General features: G+C 38.6%; 1 protein-coding gene across 17 annotated transcripts in view; it reads left to right on the top strand.

Moving 5' to 3' along the window:
* Positions 1–18,137, top strand: part of THRB (thyroid hormone receptor beta) — a 359,669-nt gene that overhangs the window by 298,895 nt on the left and 42,637 nt on the right. The window lies entirely within an intron of this gene.

Genomic DNA, 18,137 nt, shown 5'->3' with positions numbered 1-18,137 from the left:
TCCATGCTTCGGTGTTGTCCTTGACGTCAACCCGGGACCTTTCTGAAACACCAAAACCTGGTGGAAGAATCAAGGCAGTGCTAACCCACCTGGTGCAGTCAGAAAAAAGAGAGTAGCAACCTAGTGAACTCACTGAAATTTCTCTGTGCTTAATATATTTTTAAAAAATGAAGCCTCAGATACCCAAGAAGGCAAGACAAAATAGTCAAAATAATTTTAAGTTATTTTCTCTCATTATAAATGTCCTGTATGTTCATTATAGAAAAAATGAAATTTCTATCATTTTTTAAAAATTATACATAATGTTTAAAAATCATTTGAAATCCCAACCCCCCAAAGACAAGCACTGTCAATTTTTATTATAGTTCAGTCTTTTTTTCTGTGCATATCTATTACAAACTTAGGATCATAGTAGGCACACCATTTTTGACCACCTTTTAATGTGTAACAACGTATCATGGACATTTCCCCATTATGGACATTTGCATAACAACATAGGGACAACGTATGGACAATGCATAACAACGTATCATGGACATTTCCCTCATTAAATATTCTTCTGAATCCTGACTTTTATTGGCTATAGATTCTTTTTATTTATAAATGTACCATAATTTATTAAGCCAGCCCCCAAGATTTAGACAAGTTAAAGTAATTTTTCAAACATTATGAGAGCAAAGTGGAAGACTATTCACTCATGCTCTTCATAAAGCAAAAAAAAAAAAAAGAACCGAATCAATGATAACTTTACATGATGTATAATTCTCATTTACCAAAATAGCAAAATATTCTAAAAGTTGGAGACATAAGTGCTAGTCACTGTGTGTATTATAATCCTTCAAGTTAGACATTCACATTTTCAGCAGGTGATCGCTATCTTAGTCTTTAAGTAAAATATAAGGACATCTCCAGGTGAATAAGTATTTTAAATGGTGGAGGATTAAAAAGCTAGAGCCCTTCCACCAGCACCGCCATCTGCTCCATCCATCTCCGCTCTCCACTCTGTTCCTACTCACCATACCTCGGGCTCTGCAGTCCCTGCTGAGAGCACCAGCGATTCATCCACTTCAAGGCACCCTAGAGCCTCAGCAATCCACACGAGAACAAGGGCTCTCTACCAGCTCCTGGCATTTGTCAGATAGCCGCACGGTTTGATACTTCAAAGGTAGGGAAGAATACCCATATTTATGCCAGGGCAGACAGAAATAGAAAGGCAAGAAAAGAGAAAAAAAAAAAACTACCAGCTAGAATGAAGGAGAAGGAGAAAACTAAAAACAGGGCAATGTCAAAGGAAGGCAAACAGAAATTCAAGGCCCTGGTTCATCCAACTTCAGTTTTCACTGAGATGCAGCGTGGAGCAGGGCATGGATCACCTCGAGTTTTCCACGTTCAACATAACAGGGTCTATCATATTGTAAAATGCAGACATAACACAGCTCTCTTTCTCATAATACTCTGTCCCACGGAAACACACAAGGGCACAAAGATCTGTGTCCAAAAGTGTTCTTTGTTCCTCTGTTACTGATAAATTGGAAGCAATCTAAATGTCCATCCACTGGGGATTGTTCAAATAAATTATGATGTATCTAAGGCATCTTCTAGGGGAAAAAACATTTTTTTAAAGAAGGTGATTTTAGAAATAACTTAATGAAAGCAAGTATGCCTTAAGAATAGTATGATCCCGTTTATAGCTTTAAAAGTCTATAGAGTTGTGTATGCACAAATGTGCATAAAGTTCCCAGATACACATCAAACATGTTTCAATAGACACCTTAAAAAGAAAGGGTAGACAAAGAAGTGTGCCAATGTTAACTTTACATGCAACTGCATTCAAAAACTTTTGTAAGATTTCATTAATGAATAACTTGTGTAATTGTTTTTAACTGTTAAGATCATATGCTTTACAGCCAGGCTTAAGTTGACTTCTTGCTCTTTAATTTACCAGCTCATGGAAAATTTCTTAACCTCTCTGACAACCAGTCCACTTAGTTTGAAATGGGGGAGTAATGTCCACCTGTCAGATTTGTTGTAAAGATAGAAGATAATGTGTGTAAAGCACCCAATATAGTGCCTGGCACTTAGTAGACACTGAAAAATGATGACTGTTCTTAGAATATAGACAACCTGTGCCCACCTCCTCTAGTTTTTGCTGCCCTTTCTGACCTTGAAACACATTGAAGACCTATATAAAAATCAATGAAGAAAAAAGCAAAATGTCATGTACATGGCTATAGTGGAAGCATAAACAATTGAAAGAAGAATCCATAGCAACAACCATTTTTTCAAAATCTTTTAAAAATTAGAAATCTAAATAAGAAATCAGGAAAGAAGTGAAGTAGCTGAACTGGAAGCCAACCTCTGACTCCAGCGACAGAGCTCTTTACCGTTATGCTCTGCTATGACTCAAAAGGACAAAAAAAATTGCAGACCCTAAAGAAGGAATCTGGAACCACAGAGGAAACGTGATCTACTATCAGGCAGAGATGTGAGGCAGCCAGACCCGCAGCGATGGGAGCAGCAGGGGCCAGCACATATCCGTTTATACAGCCTGGGGTCATATTCTGGTGCTGCCACTTGCCGGCCATTGAGCCTTGGGCAAGTCACTTAGCCTGTCTGACTGAGCCTCAGTTTTGCCATCTGTAAAATGGGGACCCTCTCTCATAAAATTGTGAAAGGAAACGAGCTCTTAGATGATCTCATGGGTCACGGTGAGTGCTCAATAAATGGGAGTTTATTATTCTTATAACGAAGCTTGGAAAGACTATGAGAAGCAGATTGGATATTAGGGGTATAGATGCCCACATGAGAATAACCACTAAGTTGAGACTGATGGGACTGAAGTTTCTAAACCCAGGATTATTATGGATGTAGCGGGAACAGAGGAAGAACCCAATCCCTTGATTCTTCCAACAGGTAGTTTTCAGACAAAATCAGATACACGTGGATGGTTAACTGACCTTGCACTGAAGTTGAAACAGTATTGTTGGGAGGGTCAGCCTTACAAAGGGATCACAGGCAGCCACTAGAATTCAGTCTTTCCCTTCCCCAAGACATCTCCTACAAGTACCTGAATGCCTGTAATTCTCTGGTTGCCCTTTCTCTGCGGTCTTTCAAAATGCAAACCTCCCAGCTGGATGTCTTATCAAGTCTCTAGTATCTCAAAGTGGATGAATTAGATAAGATTCCTTTCTTCCTCAACATGATCTAACTAAGGCAGTGGAAGGAATGGGAATGGAAGGGAGACCATGAAAGGGGTGAGGACAGCAGGGGAAGAGAGAGAAAAAAAAATAAATAAATAAGGAGCAGGACTGCCAAGCACCCCTGTTCAGGTTGTCAGGTTGTGTATTGTACAACCGAGCAGCACTCGGCTCACAGTCAAGGCTCTGAAGACAAACACAGTGCTCTGAAGATGAAGGTCACCTACCTCATTGTTTGCCAAGGGCGACCCTGTGCACAGATTTAAACTCCAAAGAAGTTCTAGTCAAATTTAGACAAATGTGTGAGTAGCATATTGATTACAGGCTATCAAGATTTCCCAAGATCCTCAGGTTACATAGCTGGCCTACCACATCAGATCTTAGGGATGTTGCCCAACAATTTGTAGACATATAGGGAACAGACAACCATGGTTTGGTTTTTGGCTCACACACTTACCAACTATTTAACCTTGGATAAATCACTAATTCTCTCCAAAGAATAATGTAGTCGGAAATTAACTGACCACAAAGAAACCGAGGACATGAATCAACATTCCATTTTTAAAGTTGCTCTCCAATATGATAACCGTATTTTCCCATATGGGGAAAATAGGGCAAAATACAATAAATTATTACTGGCCCCCAAAGCTAAGCTATGATCACCATGAAAACATAGCACCGGAATCAAGATAAATTGGGAAATCAGTTGCCTTACACCATCTCTTTCAGTGTTCTTACTTCCCTATGGGACACCTCCCCTGCCGGGCACATAGAAGTCTTCACGCTACCCAGACCCCGTTGTAAGTTCTCCAGAAAGTCTAGGCTTCTCCCTGCTTCAGTTTCTGAAAACATACTCATTCTCCATAATAAACTTATTCCCCTAAAGGTGTTGGTGACTGGTACTGGCTTCTATCCTTACCTGTAGGGGGAAGGAAGGTTTGGGGTTTAAGGTGCCCTTGGAGATACAGAGACCTCATGTCAAAAATAACTTCTAATAGTGGCATTGCAGGCAAAGATGCAAGTATATTAGGGAACCATTTCACCTGTACGTATGGCGTGCTTCGGCACAGGACTGGTTTCTCTCTCCAGTTATTTCATTCTGTGGCTGATTCTAATGGTAAGCTATATTTACAGATTGGTCTTTCAGGTCTGGGCCAGTTCAGCCTCCTTGACTGAGCTGGAATAAATATGAGCCTCTATCCACACTGCAAGGGTACCAGAAATCCAGAACCAGCTTAGCTTTGGACATAAGATGAGAGAGTCCATGGTCCAGAGCCATTCTCCATGGCATTGACCTGGTGCAAGATTATTATCTTTGGTGATTTCTAGCCCTATGACATCTGTCAGTGTTGGCTTATACAGGGGACTTTATTAAACTGTACTTCCTCTTAAAATATAGAACTGTAAATATGACTATTTAACTCAATCGTCTATATTATAAAGTGACTTGGCATTTGAGTTAGAATATTGTGTGCAGGTTGATAGTTTATTAGTCTAGATGGCAATATTCTATGAGTAGCAGATTTTACCCCAACTCCTGTATTTGGCCCATGCATATATATCACAGCTATAAAGGCCATATTATTTAAATTCAGGCCTCAGAACTAATGAAAATATACTTATTCAGCTCTTTGTTTGCCTAGCTCAGGAAAGAACTTCTTATAATAAGTCTAAGATATGAAAGTAAAGGTCAAAACTGTGTAAATAAAAGGAGCTACTGCCCTTTAAGGGGAAAAAATACATGTTAATTTTTGCAGCAGTTTCCATTGAATGGGTTTCCAAGGAAACAGGTATCTGCAGTGGGTACATTCTACTTAATATTTATGTCCAGGCATAAGAAATAGTGCTTTCTTGTTATCTTTTCCTGGTTACACATGATATGCTCATTCTGAAATTTCCTTTGAAGTGATCATTCTATGCTCTTATTTCTTCCCTAAGGAAAAAATAAATAAATAAACTCCCATTCTGTGATTTTTCTTAAGGCTTTGCAATGTCAAGAATATAAGCTTAGTGATCACCACTAATCAAAAAGAAAATTATGTTAATCTATCTTATCCACCTTTTTTGAATGAATCAAAAGCTAATTGATTTTGCTTATTGTTTTATTGCAAATCTGCTTACTTCTGAGTGGGTTCCTAAGAGTTGAACTGAAAAAACAAATTTGGTGGCAAAAGACAACCAAGTCTTCAAGGTTGAGTAAGTGGTGTATTGTCTTGGAAGATCTAAGGCAGACCTATAAATTCCTTTTTATATTTTATTGTAAAGTCATCTAAGGTTTACCAAAAAGTTGCAATAGTGCAAAGAATGCCCATATAGCCTTCACCTGGATTTACCAATTGTTGAGATTTGACCACATTTGCTTTATCATTCTCTGTGTGTGAATATTCATATTTGTTTATATATATAAATATTATTATTTTTTTTCAGAACCACTTGAAAATAAGTTGCAGGCATCATACTCCTTTAACTCTAAATACTTCAGTGCATCTCCTAAAATTAAGGAAATTTTCTTAGAAAAACATGGTAAAATTATCAAGAAATTTAACATGCTAACTGCCATGTGAGTTGTATTTAACTCACGCTAGTTTTGAGCCCAGGGCCTCATCAAGCATATGTAACTCATCATGCCTCCTCACCTGGGGAGCCACGTGAACTATTTTTCAAGTTGCATATAACTCAGGCAGAGAGAACAATAAAAAATAATGAATTTTTCTTTAAATTAGAAAGGATCATTTTGTTTACAAAGTTTTTTATTCTATTTTTGTAATAAAATATTGTGGCCATCAGGAAAAAATTTTTTCTAGTGTGTCAATGTGCTGACATCCATGCATACTATTTTGTAATCTACACACTTAAAATTTCAAAACTGTCCTCCCACCACCCCTTGAAGGGAAAGTCGAGGCCTGGACCAGAGAACAGACTTGTCTCTGATAGGTTTTCAGGGGCTTCATTCCTCAGGACAGGGCTGGGCCAGCCCATCACCAAATATCCTTTACACCAGTTTTATTCTCTGGGGTCCAGGATCCAGGCTGGGATTATGCATTTCCTTTAGTTTTTGTGTCTGTTTAGTCTGCTTCTCCCCAGCTTTATTAATATATAAGCGACAAATAAAATTGTATGTATTTATTGTGTACAATGTGATGTTTTAGTACATGTATTCCTTGTGAAATGATATCATCAAGCTAATTGCCATATCTGTCACCTCCCACCCTGATCGTTTGTTTTCTGTGGTGAGAACCTTAAGATCTAATCTCTTAGCAGTTTTCAAGTATATAATACATTGTTACTAACTATAGTCATGGCACTGAGCAATAGATCTCAGAACATATTCCTTCCGTCTAACTGAAACTTTGTGCCCTTTGACCAACATCTCCCCACCCCACCCACTAGCAATCACCATTCCACTCTGCTTTCACAAGTTCAACTTTTTTAGATTCCACATACACATGAGATCACAGTGTTTTTCTGTCTGTGCCTTACCTATTTCATTTCATGTAATGTCTTCCGGGTTCATTTTAGTCTCAAACAGTTTCAATTTTTCTTCGTCTTTCGTGGCATGAATATTCTCGAAGAAATGCAGGCTGATTATTTTGTAGAATGTCCCTTAATTATGTTTATCTGGTGTTTCCTCATGATTAAAATCAGATTATGCATTTGGGGCAGAAATACTAAAAAATTGTTGTATTACATGATCTTTGTTCCTATAAAAATTTGAATTTAGTTACGTGAATCAGAAATCGTTTCCAATATCTTCCAAATCACCGATAGCCTAGTGTTCAAAGCCCACCTCCTTATGAGCGAGCTGCTCATTATTGCACAGGGTTAGAAGAAAGTGTATTTTCTGAAAGTCCTCTTATGAAATGTCCGTTCAATGCTCTAAGGGTGAATGTCTCAAGAGCAGAAGTTCCTTGGGTTTCTGTCACCTCTGACATTTTTAAGGTTGGAATGACAGGGTGATACTTACCTGGGGAACACCTTTCTCTGTAGTAGGGGTGAGAAGCAGAGTGTACCCCATCTGTAGACTTTCCCGTGGGTAACAGACAGATGCTGCCACTTTATGCTCATGTTTTGACTGGACGTTGTTTTCTTGCCACAATCCAGTTATGTTAAATTATAAAACACTAAGATTGGAGTACATCTATCTTGGGTTAATCTTGATAGTTTCTGTGTATCTTTCTAGAACACTTTGACATTTGAAATGAAATGAAAAATTTTAATTCACCATTTTTTGATTTGGATTTTAGGAGTACCAACATAAAGAAGATCCTAATTTGAGGGGGAGGGTGTTTTTTGGGTTTTCTTTATTTTTATTTTTTTTTATTTCAGCATATTATGGGGGTACAAATGTTTAGGTTACATATATTGCCTTTGCCCCACCTGAGTCAGAGCTTCAAGTGTGTCCATCCCCCAGATAGTGCACACAGCACCCATTATGTATGTATATACCCATCCCCCTTCCCCCCTATCTGCCCAACACCCAATGAATGTTATTACTATATGTACACTTAAGTATTAATCAGTTAAAAACAATTTGATGGTGAGTACGTGTGGTGCTTGTTTTTCCAAACAACCCTATCAAAAAAGAAGATCCTATTTTTGAAAACTCTTTTACAAATCCTCTTTTATTCTACTCATCTTCCAAGGCCCAGTTCAAATATGACTTCCTCTGTGAGTCTCCATTTCCCATCAGGATGAATTATTTTTTCCTTTATGCCATCATGAAATTTTACAAAAGTACTTACTGTGCTCTGACTTATCTTACTGTAGCTTCTACACATGCCTGTTTGATTCACCAGAGATTGTTAATTTCATCTTGGTTTATGTCAAAAATGTTTTTGAGTGTGTTCTATGTTCCCAATACTGTACTATGTGCTGAGAATAAAAAGTTAAGCACACTCCTTCCTTAATGAGATTTTCAAACAGAAAATGTAGGCAGAGCTTTGAGTCTAGGCTTGAAATGAGCAGCAACTCTGTGGACAACCAAACAATGATGCAAACTCCATGGGCTGGCTGGAATTTGTCTTAGGAGAGAATAATGAAGAATTTAACATGTGTCATTTTAGAAATAATAATTCCATTTCACTCCTTGTTTACTTAATACTTGAAGTATTCACTGTGCAGGGTATTATTTTGTGTTTATTGCTATGTATCTTTAGTCAGGTTGTAAATTTCAGAGCAGGGCCCATGCCTTCCTCCTACGGTGCATCTTCATTAGATCTGGGAGAATAACATATATAGTAGTAGTGATGTGTAAATGATGTGAACTTTTTAATTCTTTTATTTAGAATCGGTTTTAATCAGCTGAAGCTATTTGTAACACCACAGCTATTTTTGTAAGCTTCATTGAGATATAATTTACATACCATCAAATCCCTCTGTTTTAAGTGTACAGCTTGATGATTGTTAGTGTACTTACAGAGTTGTACACCCATTACCGTGATCTTATATTAGAATATTCCCATCACCACGAAAGAAACTTTAAACCAATTTACAGTTACTCTCAATTCCTGTACCTAGCCCCTGGCAACCACTTATCTACTTTCTATCCATAGAGATTTGCCTTCTCTGAACCCTTCACAAAAATAAAATGCTCTAATGCATGGTCTTTTATGGCTGGCATCTTCCCCTTAGCATATTGTTTTGCAGGTTCACCCCATGTTGTAGCATGGATCAGTATTTTGAACTTTTTACCTTTGATTATTCTTTATAATGTTTTCAAGTATAGTGTAGGACTGGAGCCTTTAGTGACAAAGAATAAATCTTTTGAAAACTATATCAATTGTGGCATAGCCTAGATTTTGTACTAGTTCTTCTTAAAAGTGAAAAAGCAAAGCAAATGCAGATTATTTAATCATTCATTCTTTATTCCTATTATTAGGGAAATTTGTTTTAAAATTAATCTCTGACATGTTATTCCAGGATAAAGAAAGTATACTACAGCTATTAAATTCAAAACCATTCCACTCAAACAACCACTCAACTTTTGAAATCAAGTCAGTAAGTGTGAATTACAATGAAATAATCATCTTGACAGATTAAACTAAGGGGAAATGCATATATTTGCTATAGGTGATTGAATGAAAGAATACAATATTTGTATTCTTTTGGCTATGTGATATTCTTGCAAAGCATAAGTGATATTCACAAAAACATAAAATATTGAAGAGCATGCTTTTTTCTAGAGTTAGAGGGAAACGGACATATTACCAACAATAAATATATGAAGTGGCATTAAATTAGGCACATCTTTGGAAAAACAGATACATCACTGAAGTCATCTTATAATTTCTTAAAATGTCTAATTAGTTGCTCAGAAATTTCAAAACATTAAAATAATTTTCTACTAAGATAAGCAGAGTAGGGAAGTGGGATGAGTGAGTTCTGGAATAGGAATTCAAGGATCTAAATTCGATACTTTTTCCCTTAGTACCTATGTAAGCGTGAGAAAACCACCTAATTTTCTACCCTACAAAAATGAATGGCAATACCTCCCTAACCAATCTTATTATTTAGTTATGAAAATACCAAGCAATAGACCTCATCATTATTATTTAGCCAGTGTTCTAATTAAAGTTGAACCAAAACTGAAATATTATTGTATTTTTTCTAGACCATGATGGCCAAGTCATGTCAGACTATACTAGAGCCATTAAGGTTTGCTTTTGAATCAAATGTTCCTTCTTGAAAAAGAGTAGACAGTCCACTGTTGGCTTAGAAAAGAAAAGAATGCAATGATGGTAACAGTGGTCCAAAATATATTTCAAACGTCTTACTTTTTTTTCAACCCCCAGCCTTAAGGACACTATTGTGTATTCACTTTAGTGTACATTTTTCTTTTGGTCTGGAGCCTGAGCACCTTTTGAATAGTATCTCATTCTCTCAAAGCACAAGAAGACTTTATAATTTACTTTTGGCCTGAGGAAATATCAGTCAGAATAAAACCCTTGGTTATTCTGTGGGCTGTTATATGCAAGTTGCTTGTTAGAACTGTCATTAATTAACAGTCCTCCAGCCACTGAAAATACTTTGCAAAAGAGGCCTTGAAATAGCACAAATGTATCTGGGAATTTCAGGCTTCATGACCCATTACTTGAAAACAAATGGAACAAATCTTGACTTTAGGCTGAAATCAAACTGTTATATTATTTCTCAATTTGCAAAAGAGAATTTCATGGGCTAAACATCCGGCAAGGATTGTGTAGTAACATTTTGAGTGTATAAATTCCCTTTTCTGGAATGATTAATTTTCTGGACCCCTCAAAGAGGACAAATGACAAACCATGAAGAATCGCTGCATGTCAGATCACCATAGTCCCACAGTATCTCAGATCCCAACATACGCTACTAATGGCATAAGGGCAGCAAAAGGGAGGCACACTGTTTTGGACATAAACATGAAGTTTGCAGACAAATAAACCTGCATTGAAATCGCCACTTCTCAGCCTTATGACCTTGGACAAGTTCTGTAACCTGTTCAGGTCTCAGTTTTCTCATCTCTAAAACAGGAACAGTGCTATATTCCTACAAGATTGCTGTAAAGCTTAAGTGATATAAAAGATATGAAAGTAGTGAGCACAGTGCTTGGGTCATCGTGTGGATCAGAAGGGGACAGTGTGACCAAGGCAGAGAGAGGCTGTTCAACAAAACGACAAATGGCCAGCATTTGGGTTATGTGAGAAAGCAGCAAGACATAGGAATAAAAGATAGTTGGGGTCCAGAGACCCAAAGATGTCAGAAGTCACCGTTCCTCATGAGAGTCTTGAGTGTCAATGACAAAGTTCGCTAAGTACTATTATACTGGTAGTGCTTGGTCACCAAAACCCAAAGTGGAGGCCAGGAAAATTAAGCTGCACTGGCCACATGGAGCATGCCATTAATCCTAGACCAATTAGGCCTAAAAGTTCAGATGAAGGACAAAGCCAATACACCTGCCAGGGCCAGGAGGAAACAGAAACAGAAGACAGGAAGGAGCTTTGAGAATCCAGGGCTCAAGGTCACAGCTAAGCCTGGAAAAGTTGACACAGACCAGTTTATGGAGCAACTTCAGCCTTCCACGAAGGCAATGGTTCTCAAACTTCAACCTACATTAGAATCCCCTGTAGGGCTTGCTGGCCCCACTCCCTAGAGTTTCTGATCCAATTGGTCAGGGGTGGGACTATAGAATTGCATTCCTAAGAAGTTTCCAAGTATGCTAATGTTGCTGTTCAGGCATCACCCTTTGAGAATCACTGACCTAGGTATTTTGGAGTCATGTTTTATAATCTTTGTAGAACTACAAAGAGCTGCTTTCTTTAACTCACTCATTCTAGCAATTGATGTATTTCATGTAGTTAAGAGTCTGCTATAACTGGGTTTGTGGTATCTTTTGCATGAATGTGCTAGGGAAATTATCCTACCTTAGTGAAATAAAACATACAACCTTCTGACCTTAGACCCAGAAAGAGAGTGTCCAGGTTGAGGAGGCCACCAGGACTGCCTTGATAAGAATCTCCTTCCCCTTGGAAATCTCTCAATTCAATCACTGGGCCTGCTTCCATCAAGTTGGGCCCCAAGAATGTCTTGTTCCTGCTTTAGTGTTTTCATCAGGTCCATTTTTTTTTTTTTTTTGCCATTGCATCAGATCAGAATCCATTCCTTTTTTGCTAGTAAACCACTTTTTCAAGCACATTTTTGTAAAAGTACATTCTGCTCAGTAATGGATTTATTATAAGCAAAATTCTCCCCTTGGCACCCTTTTGTAGAGCTGTAAACAGGCTAGAACTATCAAAAAGCTTTTATTAAAATACCAAAGGAGAAAAAATTAGAAACAAGTTCAGAGTACAATGTTTTAAAAGAAAAGAGCTTTGAGTTTCTATTGCTACCAAAGCAGACTTAATTCAAGAGCCCAGAAACCTTAGTTTCATCCTGTGGCTACCTGAGGATTTGCGCTTCCATTGTCCAGCCTGCCTCTTCTGGCCAGTAGCTTTCCTCCTTGATAAAGACCAACACAAAGGAACTCTCCTTCAGCAGCTTCCCAGGTTCTTGGTACATTATCCGAAATACACACCATCCTTCAGGTGATGTACCCCTGCAGACAGCCTTACCTCAGGCACATATATCCAACAGAGCAGACTACTAGGTTTCTCAATGTATGTTTTATAGACCACTTGTAACAGGTGTTACAAGATACACAGGGTTCTCTGATCAGAGGTGTTTGGGAAATGCTGTTATACAAAGTCATACAAAGTTCACCAATTTTTTTTTTTTGTCTGTGTGCCTGTGAATATCCAAGAGCAGGGGTATACAATGCATCATTTCACCAACTCATTTGACCAAAGAACCTCTTTTTATTGTTTTTTCTTCAGAACATCTCTTGGGACTGGTATTATTGGACCACTTTGGGAACACCATCTAAATATTAATCCAGTAGCCATGGCATTCATTAAATAAGAATTATATAATTACAATAATGGGGAAGGGGAGGAGGAGCCATGCTAATTAACACATCTAGGAGTGAGGAAGTAAAAGTTTCTAAAACATAGTTTAGCATAATCCTAAGTGACTCAAGGCTTCATATAATTTGATGAAAATCGCAGGCCTGGGACAAGTCCCTTTACTCCCCTTTAGATTTTAACCCTAAAGTGCTAGGCTTAGTTGAAGAAATTAAGACCTCACCTGGAATAAGAAGACTGATATAGCCAACACAGGAGTGATTCCTGGTCCCAATAACTACCATTACTGTGTAACAAGTCACTTCATCCCTTGGGGACTCGGTTTTCTCATAAGTCAAATAAAAGACATATGGAATGCACAGCTCAGAAATTCCAGCTGTAATATCCCAGGATCCTGGGAAAACCTAGGAGAGGTCTCAGCTTCCATAAATTTCCCATATATATTGGGGGCTTTGGGGAGGGCTACTCTAAAACAGAGTGGTCCCAGGTGTTTGTCCCTGCTCCTATCCCTGGAGTTGGAATCATTTGGAATACTTTTTAAAAAACATTGAGTCAAAAGATTCCAGACATCAAAAGACCAACAAAGCCACTCAAAAAGTTTTAGTTTGAAACTAAGTGCATCCCTTAGTTTCTCCCAAAATATATTGCCTAACATTTAAAGTATGCTTTCAGCCGGGCACGGTGGCTCACGCCTGTAATCCTAGCACTCTGGGAGGCCGAGGCGGGAGGATCGCTCAAGGTCAGGAGTTTGAAACCAGCCTGAACAAGAGCGAGACCCTGTCTCTACTAAAAATAGAAAGAAATTAATTGGTCAACTAAAAATATATAGAAAAAATTAGCCGGGCATGGTGGCACATGCCTGTAGTCCCAGCTACTTGGGAGGCTGAGGCGGGAGGATTGCCTGTGCCCAGGGGTTTGAGGTTGCTGTGAGCTAGGCTGATGCCACGGCACTCTAGCCAGGGCAACAGAGGGAGACTCTGTCTCAAAAATAAATAAATAAATAATGCTTTCAGCACTTGGATGGTAAGATCTGGACCCACACCTCTTTGCATTTATAAAGGGAACTTTCCTCAATTTGGGCAGCTCCTAGAGGGCAGGACATGTTTTCACCCTTTTTATAACCTTTCTTGGGGCAGAGATGATTGGCAGGGATGACACATATTCATAATTCTAAAAATTACCCCAATTGAAGGAGGCTTAATAAACAAGTCTCCTGTTCTCTAGTGGCAAAGATAGAAAAGAGCAAAATGGATCGATTTTAGACTCCTGGAAACTTTCTGAATGTCAGATAATCCACTTATTGCAATATGTAGCATTTTATCTTTCTTTACAAAAAAAAATGCACCTAGATCTTGGTGCACTGAGAGTCCTCTGTGTTTTTCTGAGAGAGCAAATGTTGTCGATGTGAGGGGTGTCAAGAGACTTCAGGCCTATAATGGAACCAACAGGCTCCCAAAACTCAGAGAAAGTGACATTTAAGTTCAGCCCTGAAGGATGAGAAGCGTTCTGCCCTGTGAGGAGCTGAAGGGAGGGACATTTCAGACAGAGGTAAGAGCGTGTGCAGGGTTCTTGAGACAGGCAAACACTTGGAGTGTTCAAGGGACAACAAGGACGCTGTTTTGGCTTGTGTCAGGGAAGGAGGAGGGTTGATGTGAAGTGGGGAAGGGCCACCTCCTGGTGAAAGGTTTGGGTTTTATTCTAAATGCAGTAAGAAGCCACTGAAGCTTTTAAGCAGGGAAGCCACATGATCTGATTTGCACTTTGTAAAACATCACTCTTTGGTTGCTGTATCAAGAAAGGATTAAAGTGCCTCCAGGTCAGGGAGGAGGCCTCTGGGGAGTCCTGATAGGAGACGATGACGGTTTGGGCTAGGATGATGGCAGTGGAGATAGAGAGGTGGTAGGGTTAAAAATATATTCTGGAGGAAGGACCAATGAACTCACTAATGGATTGGACATAGGTAGTAAAGGGAAGAAGGGAGGGCTCCAAGGTTATTTGCTTGAGCCCCTAGGTGGATGGTAGTGCTGAGATGGGAAGACAGTGAAAAGAACAGGCTTTTTTAGAAGGAATTAAGTTGGAGGTGCCTACCCACTGGTTGTGCAAATGGAGGTGTCAGGTGGATGGTTGGATATAAGATTCTTGCTTCAGAGGAGACATCTGGGATGGAGATGTGCACTTGGATGTGATCAACATATAATTGTTATTTCAAGCTATGAGACAAGATGAGATCACCTAGAGCCTAGGGGTTGGCAGATTTTTTTCTCTGAAGTGCCAAATAGTAAATATTGTCAGAAGACTATACAGCCTTTCTTGCAACTACTCAACTCTGCCATTGTAGCACAAAAGCAGGCGTAGACAATAAACATGGCTGTGTTCTAATAAAACTTTATTTACAGAACAGGTGATAGGCCATCTCTGGCTCACAGGCTGAAGTGTGCTTGTCCCTGACCTTGAGTGACAATGCAGACTGGAAGAGAAAGTAGCCCAAGACAAGGTCTGAGGCACTTTGATAATAGTTATTATTATGTATATATGTCACTTACTATCCCAGTTGCCATTCTAAGTGCTTTACTTATATAAATTCACTTAATATTCACAATAACCAATTAGGTGGGTACTACTGTCCTATTTTACAAAAAGGAAACTGTGACAGCTCATTCTTCTACCATCCCTAGAGCATGGCCCTGTGCTCTTGGACCAAAATGGTGGCTGGGGCTCCAGCCATCACATCACAGACAGCAGGAGGACAAAACAAAGGAGGAGCAGCAAATGCCACACAACAGTTGTCTTCTAGGTTGTCTTTTAAGTTTCCTAGAAACTTCTCTACAACATTTCTTCTATTACATCTCATTGGCCAGAAGTTAGTCACATAGACACATAAAGGTAAAAGAGAAGATGGGGAATATGGTTTTTTTCCCAGGGGCCATGACTCAACTAAAATTTAGAGGTTCAGTTACCAAAGCAGAAAGCAAGAACAATCATTAGAGTAGACATTAGAAGTATATCATAAGTTGCCTTAAGGTTGATCAGTTATCTTTTTTTTTATGTGCCTTTTTACAAGTAGAGCTGGTTGATAGCACTCTCCCTAAGACATTTCCACTCAGCTGGGTCTCCTACCTCAGGTCTCCACTGTTGAGGTCCTACATACTCTTCAAAAGCCGGCTGTGACACTGTCCCTGGCTCCCTAGAAGATTCTTCCTGTGTCCCCACATTAAGTCTATTACACTTCCTTGTGTTTCATTCTTCCCTCTCATGGCTCCTTGAACTGTCTCCTCTACCTAACTAGGTAACTCAAAGGCAGTTGAAGCCAGGTTGGGATGTGGAGGCTAGATTCCTAAGAACTAAGGGAAACGTGCAGTGAAACTGCAAATGAAGACAAAGGAGTGTGTAGGCATGATGCCCTGGTCCATGGTGCAGGGACTGGAATCCAATACCTAGTAGTAGAACAGGGGTTCTGGAGTTTTGCTGCCTATGCAAATAACTTAGGGAACTTAAAAATCATGATGCTGAAGTTTCACCCCATGTTGATTAAGTCAGACTTTCTAGGAGTGACACCTAAGCATCAGTTTTTTCAGGTTTCTCAGGTGATTTCAATGTGCGATGGTATTTGAGAACCAACACAGCTGAAAATAGAGGAAAAAGAGAAAGAGAAACAGTTTTCCTCCTTCAGAGACTTTGAGGATTTGTTGTTCACCTATGAGGTTTTCCAAACATAGGTTAGTCTTATCCTTTCATGTTATTTCCTTCCAGGCATAAACAAAGGTGTGTGTATATATATATATTTATAAAATAAATTATTGTTGATTGAAACACTTCTAACGAGAATTATTAAAGCCCTCCTGAGTTTACTTAAGGCAGCTTGACGCACTATGAGTCAAATAACTCTTAAGCTTCTCTTTAAATAACTAAATTAGAGCAGTCAGTCAAGGAAAGAAGAAAACAACCTTCCCGAAGCTCACCCCATTTGTGACACATAATATGCTTAGATTGCTTTATTGACTTTACAAAGAAGCATGCAAGATGGATCACAGGTGACAGATGCGATTGCTTCTATCAGGATGTGAGGGACCACATTTCAAGTTCAATGTGAGTGTTCAACTCCATTTTCATAGTAATGAGAATTATATGCGTTCATTACAATTAAAGAGTATTCCCACTTGCTGTGACAAGGAGTGCATTTCAGAATGTTTTGTTCTGTTTTCTCCAAACAGTAAAAGTGTGTGAGGAAGTAGGTTCTCTTCAATATGCTTTGAAACTTTTTTCTATTTAAAGACTTATGAGGGAATTCAGGATATTTTAAAAAAAAAAAAATCGATAAAAATGTTGTTGACTCTCAGGCTCTTCCAAATGTTTAGTAACAATTGAGAGAGAAGTAAGTAAGTTTTCAGCTGCCATTCTTTCCTTTTTCACTGCAGTATCTATATCCAGTTCTGGGGAAGAGAATAACTCTCCAATTGTTCAAGCACATTTGGAGATTTCTCAAAATCATTTTTAAGTGTTCCTTTGGAATGACAGTTGAGGCCCTGACTTTATTTGATATTTTTGCTGGTGAAAAGCAAGAAATTGCTTGGATTTGTGCCTTCAGTGAAACAGAGAGGGAGCCAGGAAATGTACTGGGCCAAACTGCAAAATCGGATGGATTCAACAACCAACTCTTAACCAGAAAAAGAGGCTTTAAAAAAGAGGCTTTAGAACATGTGTGTCTGCCAGGAAAGGAAACTGCTTTATTGAAAGGTTAATTTTCCGATTCGTTTTGGTAAATTTGAGATAAATAAATTAGATCAGACAAAAAAACATAAGGCCTGTATTCTTTTTCCTGGAGTTTTCAGAAAATAAGTTATTGCTTCCAATGAAATGTTTTGACATTTTCAGTAGAGAGAAAATGTTAATTGTAATATTATGTGTATGTGTTCTTAAAAACACTTGTGAATAAATCTATTTGTTTTAAGAGTAATTGGAAAATAAAAAATACTATTAAACTGTTAGCTGTGTTTTTTTTAGTTCTCATGGTAAGGTTCATGCTTTCTAGGATGTTGCAATTCATTTTCCAAGTTCAAAGATACCAGTTGGAGAACTTTCCTTTACTTGTTTTATAGTTCAGTTGCAGTTTTTCAAAGAGTCTTATTACTAACCTCCACGTGGGTTTGCCTGGGTCTCTTCTCTCATTTTTGTCTCATCTTTTGCTTGTTCTATGATTCCTCACTTCTTCCCTTGAGTCAAAGGCTCCTTTACTACATTTATAAAAACCTCAGCACTTAAAGACTGCACAACAGTAATCCACTTCACTTTGTGCATTTGATACACATGCTATTCAGCTACTTAGTGACAAGGACTGTGATTGTTGTTTTGTTTTTTTTTTTTTTTTTTTTGAATAGCCATATCTGTAGCCACCACCTCCCTGCTTTGTGCTTAACAAGCATCCCATAGTTTGTTGAGTGACTGTAATACCCTCCTTTCTCCGGCCATAAGTCCCTGCCCCAGACTTCCTCGTTGCAATTGAAGACTGGAG

The sequence above is a fragment of the Microcebus murinus genome, chromosome 1 (assembly GCF_040939455.1).
Source record: "Microcebus murinus isolate Inina chromosome 1, M.murinus_Inina_mat1.0, whole genome shotgun sequence".
NCBI classification, from domain to species: domain Eukaryota; kingdom Metazoa; phylum Chordata; class Mammalia; order Primates; family Cheirogaleidae; genus Microcebus; species Microcebus murinus.
The sequence above is the reverse complement of the archived record's forward strand: the minus strand, read 5'-3'. Positions and strand labels throughout refer to the sequence as shown.